The sequence below is a fragment of the Cucurbita moschata genome, unplaced genomic scaffold (assembly GCF_002738365.1).
Source record: "Cucurbita moschata cultivar Rifu unplaced genomic scaffold, Cmos_1.0 Cmo_Scf00195, whole genome shotgun sequence".
Classification (NCBI taxonomy): domain Eukaryota; kingdom Viridiplantae; phylum Streptophyta; class Magnoliopsida; order Cucurbitales; family Cucurbitaceae; genus Cucurbita; species Cucurbita moschata.
In genome coordinates this window covers 22,151-28,190 of record NW_019268711.1, presented here as the reverse complement: position 1 = coordinate 28,190, position 6,040 = coordinate 22,151, and the positions used below count along the sequence as shown (strand labels likewise).

The following is a 6,040-nucleotide window of genomic DNA, read 5'->3' as shown; positions in this document are numbered from 1 at the left end:
AAGAGCATCTACCGTGACCATCCGAGCAAATTCTTTCGAACTCAAATCTCAACCGTCGGATCTCCTCCAAAATTTGATATGATCTAGAACGAACACACACGGATCATCACATCCAACGACTAGTATTCAAAGCCAAGGTCGGTAAGGATATGATCGAAGTTGATATCTCCAAAAAATTATCCAGAAAGTTCGATCTCTAAATAACGAAGATTCTGGAGCTCTCAATGACGGTTTAAGCTCCTTCTATAAAGTCTGAAGTAGGAGCAACAATACGGAATAAGAATCGAAAAAGATCGATACCCCAATCGAAGGCAATAAGCGTTTAGATTGTGGGTCTCCTACTCTCAGATTTCTTTCAAATTCAAGAGCAATCCTCCACCATTTCTCTTCAAACTTATTTCTACCGTTTCTCAACAAGATTACCCACAAGTTCTATAAAGGAATAGAGTGCTGAAAGTGCCTAGAAACCATTCCCCCAATTCAATCAGCCATTGAAGAACTTCAAGAAAAAGTTGAAAATCCAATTTGAGGATACATGATGAATTGTCGAGCAAGAATGATTCCAATTAGTTTCTGCACCTCCAAGGAATGCTTCCATAGAAGACCACGAAGAAAAATAACCTCGAGAGCGTGCCAAATTCAATATCAACTCCATTGATCACTTATGGCACAACACAACAGAGACGAGGGTAACATTTTTTTATTTCTCTATTATATTAGGCCCTTTAGATTATTGGCTTTATAAGAGGGAGACATGAAGTTTTCTATGTTTGAAATAAATTTGGTTTGATTGTTTTCTGGTTAGCATTGGTACCATCAAAACTTATTTATTTCTTTGAAATGTTTGAGTTTACAATTTACATATTTTCATTTTTCTACTTTGAAATGTATGACATTTATAAATTTGGTAGAGTAACAAAGGGTGGAGTTTTCAATTACATTTATAAAAGTTTTCCATTACTTTTAAATTATAAAATCATTTCAATTACATTTATAAAAGTTTTCGGTTACCTTTTAAATGGAAAGAAATTATTAAGATTTCATTTACATTTATGAAAACTAGTTGTTACTTTTAAATGAAAAAAAAATTATAATGATTTCATTTATGAAAACGAGTTATTACTTTTAAATGGAAAGAAATTATAATAATTTCATTTAATTTTCATAAAGATAATTATTTGAATTACAAAATCATTTCAATTATAAGGATTTCATTTAGATTTATAAAACATTTAATTATTTTTAAAATGTTACTCACAGTTTTCATTAACATTTTTTTTATAGTATTACATTTAAATATGTTATATATATATAATAAAAATGAATTTAAAATGTTTTTAATATTTATTTAAAATAATATATATATATATATATATATATATATATATATATATATATTTAAATGAATCATGTAGTTTATAATTTTTTACCATAAATTTAAAAATAAATAAATATTATTTTTCGTGGTCCACGTTTCGGTTCACGTTTTAGTGGTCCGTATCAATTCTTATTTTTATAACTTGATCGCTATTTAAACTCATCACCTCTTAGTATTTTTGACAACACAACACACAGAACATTTGTTTCCTCGATCTAAATTTTTTTAAAAAAGCCTCCATTGTTGCTCTCCAAAGCTTCCAGTTCTCTCTTTTTTTTTTTTTATCTTATTCCGGAGAGAGATGTCTATTATTTCATGTGGTGTGTTTCTATGAGATTTTAGACAATTGTATTGGTTTGATCCTGAGCCGTGGAAAGGATTGAGTTTGCTCTTGAACTCGTAAAAAAAGCGGTGTACCGGTTTGTTCCTGAGCTGTGGAAAAGATTGAGTTTGCTCTTGAACTCGTAAAAAGAGCAGTGTACCGGTTTGATCCTGAGCCGTGGAAAGGATTGAGTTTGCTCTTGAACTCGTAAAAAGAGTGGTGTACCGGTTTGATCCTGAGCCGTGGAAAGGATTGAGTTTGCTCTTTCACTCGTAAAAAGAGCAGTGAAGCGGTTGGGCTCTGATCCAAGGAAAGAGTCGTTTTATTCAAATTCCCAAGAGATGCTTAGAGTGGAGTAGGTCGAGTTTGACTAAACTACTATAAAACTACAGTGTTAAATTTTCTAACCCTTTTCCTATTTAAGTTCTAAATTATTGTTAAGTTTTATTGCATGTTATCAAGTTTGATTGTTATTTAAAAAAAAAATTAATAATTACATTGTTGAAACCCTATTCACCCCTCTAGGGTTGTCATATCCATCTAACATTATCCTTCCACCAATAGGAGCAAAAGGCAAACTATGTGAAACTAGTTTCATGTCATTTATTCAACAATAAGGGTGTTAGCATGCATTTGGAAATGAACCCATATTTAAAAAATTTAGATAAAATAGAAAAGAATTGTTATCTCAAAGACAATGATAATATGTGAAACTAGCCTCAAGATGCTTCCTTAACTCTTAAGGGCGGTAAACCAACGGTTCCTTCACCCAAGACCCATGGCCCAACTCCCAACATGGAAGAGATAATCTAGAGAATCATTCCAAGAACCCTAACGGATGGGTTACAAACTCACATTATCAAGCTCGACGACAAACAATGTTGCTGGCAAACTTAGGAAGACTACATGAAATTATGAATATATCAATGTAGGATTTTTTAATTTACCGATTTTTAAAATTTTAAATTATGTGAAATTAGTGGCGATTTTTAAAATGTTAAATAATGTGAAATTAGTGGCAAAGAAGAATATTTTAGTGAGCTCTTCCTTTTTATTTAAGATTTTGATATTTAAGAGAAGAGAAAATAAATAAAAATAGGAGACATTTTATAGATTTAGGAGGAGTAAGTGAAAACAAAAAGTGAAAACATAAAAAATAGTTGGTGTTGTTTGTCTGGGGCAACTAGTCTTAGTTAAAGGAAAGATATGGAAAACTTGGAGTGAGTACAAGACTGAGTAAGTTGGCTAATTGTAAGTTTTTAAGGGCAACTACTCTTAGTTAAAGGAAAGATATGGAAAACATGGAGTGAGTACAAGACTGAGTAAGTTGACTAATTGTAAGTTTTTAACCATGTTCATAGTGAGTGCTTGGATACCACACTCTTTTATGGAAAACATGGAATCGGTAATTATTCTTATTTCTTTTCCCTTTGACACTCGATGGGTAATTATTCATATTTCTTTTCCCTTTGACACTCGATGGGTAATTATTCATATTTCTTTTCCCTTTGACACTCGGTGGTCGGAACCAACCAAATTCGAACTGGTGACCTCTTGATCTGCAGTCAAATGCTCTACCACTAAGCTATGGACCCATTTTGCATGATTTCAACTTTAGTGACCCCTTCTACAGAGTGTCAGTCCAAAATAAAAGGGTGATCGGTCAAATTCTCTACCACTGAGCCATGGATCCATTTTGTAGGATTTTAATCTTAGTGACCCCTTAGACATAGTGTCAGTCCAAAAAGTGTAACAAATTTCTATCCTAGATAGAAGGGCCAAACTAGGTTTGAATTGGTGACCTCTTGATCTGCAATCAAATGCTCTAACATTGAGATATGGTCCCATTTTTGTACGATCTCAACCTTAGTGACCCCTAAAAGTGACCCTACCAAATTAGCTATGGACCAATTTTGTATAAATTGGTGGATTACCTATCGGGAATAAAACACAGGTCGTTAGATTCAAAGTCGAAAGTGCTAACCACTACACCATAGAACCACTCGTTAAACTTTATTTTGGCAGCGATTTTGATAAGCGCCAACAATGTTGGATTTTGCAAAGCTAGAGGTCGTAGTATCCTTACATACTTTCACAAGGTGTTTTCAACTTCTTTTATAGGTAATTGAACTTTTGAGTCCATGCAAATGATTGGTTGGATTAGTATCAGTTTGAGTTTGAGAAGACAGAGGAGAGAAGAGAACTTTGTTAGAAACTCTCCCATAGGTAATCTCCCAAGGTGTTTTCAACTTCTTTTATAGGTAGAATTTTAAAATCAAACCACAACAAAATTTACTTCTATCTAGCAAAATTATTTTTTGTTTGAAACAAGATTATTCCCTTCTTTTTCTAAAACTAAATTTGACTCTCGAATAGATTTTAATAGTTTTGTTAATTAAATTTTCTTTAAAATTTTTGTACATAACTTTTTTTTTTTTTTTTTTTTTACAATTTTGTAATTTATATGGTATTATTCGAGGCTTTTGAATGAAATATGATAATTGATTCTCTGTCCTTTTTGAAAATTTTAGATACCTCCATATCCGATATTTCATGCGTCACGTTTCATTATGAGATTTGCCCTTGGGTCAATAAGACTTAAGCAGAGAGTTTATTTGACTAATGATTTGATCTTTTTGGGTTGTAGAGATATCCCTTGCAAATCAAGACTTTGTATTATTTTGAAGACACTCATCAAGACATTTGTAAATGTGCCTGATATCTTGAAAGATATAAGACACGTAATTGAGAGAACCTAAATTTTTTTTGAAGTTGGCTTTTCTAGGATACATCATCACCAAGGTTTGAGACAAAGACCATTGGATGGGTTTTAATAAGGCTCAAAGAAATTTAAAATCCAAGAAAACAGATCTGAGTTTGATATTATTTGATTTTGGGTATGGACACAACTAGCTGATTTCTTTTGATTACATTAATGAATGTATGTAGATGTTTAAATTGTTGATCTTAATGGTTTTAGAAAATATCAACACATCATCAATATAAACTATCAAATTTTTTTGAAAGGATTGAAAATATCATTCACAATCTTCTGAAATTCGGATGGAGCGTTTTTTAACCTAAATGGCATGACCTTCCTCTCATATTTTCTAAATTGGACATTAAATGCTATTTTATATTTGTGCTTTTAAGAAATTAGAATTTTCCGAAATCTCAATTTCATGTCGAATTTTATAAAAACATTTGACTCTAAATTCTTTTTATCAAATTATTTTTGTTTTGGATTGGATATCTTATTTATTCTAAAACCATATTCAAAGGTTTGTAGTTAATTACCAGTATCAGAATTTCTGGTTTCTTTTCACCATGTTGTTAACCTAAAATGTCAGACATGGCCACATGCTCTTTGAAGACCTTATCAGCTTCATTGACAAAATATCACCTAAAATGTCACAGTATTTATTTTTTACGTAGAACAATACTTGAAGGTTACTGGAACTTGCTCATAAGCCCTAAGAGTTACGTTGGTCGCAATGCATCTCATGGACGATGGAAAACTATGGTGACGCTCGAAGGTGAATGGTATAAAAAATGGGTCATGCACCATAAACTCATGGGAAGACTGTTGATGGAATCGATGCAATCGACGCTCCTTTGGATGGGTTGACAATCAAAGATCTGATGTTTGATGTTTACCCTTTTGAAGAAAGAGCCACACAATCGAACAGCTCGAAACGTCGCGATAGCCCTGAGAACTCTAACACACACAGGGAAGGACATGTCGAAGAGTTAGACATTAAGCAAAAGATCATGCTAAAACTCTTCAGCGATCTGACAAAAGACTTCAGGACATGTACACCAAAAGTCCATTGTCGTCCAGCGGTCAGGATATCTGGCTTTCACCCAGGAGACCCAGGTTCGATTCCCGGCAATGGAATATTATTTTTTTATTTCATTTTATTTTACAGTTTCTATCTTAGACTAAAAAGACTTTTATGAACTTCGTACCTTTGTTAGAGTTATGTTATAGATATTTTGTTCAATTTCAAATGGTTAATGCGATAATCCAGTCGTTTTCGAGGTCTCTCTTGTTGAACGACGTCATGGTTGAGATAAACAGGTGATTCAAATGGTTAATGCGATAATCTAGTCGTTTTCGAGGTCTCTCTGATTGAACGACGTCATGGTTGAGATGAGCAAGAGATTCAAATGGTTAATGTGATAATCCAGTCGTTTTCGAGGTCTATCTTGTTGAACGACATCATGGTTGAGATGAGCACTCGAGTGAGTTTGACAAGTTTGGCTGTAGAGAACCACACCTCAAGCCAAGTTCATGTGGGCTTAACAAACTTAAAATCCAAGAACACAACCCCTTAAAT

The 6,040-nt window shown here is 32.9% G+C and overlaps 2 non-coding genes across 2 annotated transcripts; one reads left to right on the top strand and one right to left on the bottom strand.

The window, feature by feature from the left end:
- Positions 1-3,223: 3,223 nt before the first annotated feature.
- TRNAC-GCA lies at positions 3,224-3,295 on the bottom strand. Its single transcript has one exon. It is a non-coding gene; the product is annotated as a tRNA-Cys (tRNA).
- Positions 3,296-5,526: 2,231 nt separating this feature from the next.
- TRNAE-UUC lies at positions 5,527-5,598 on the top strand. The gene has a single exon. It is a non-coding gene; the product is annotated as a tRNA-Glu (tRNA).
- Positions 5,599-6,040: the final 442 nt, after the last annotated feature.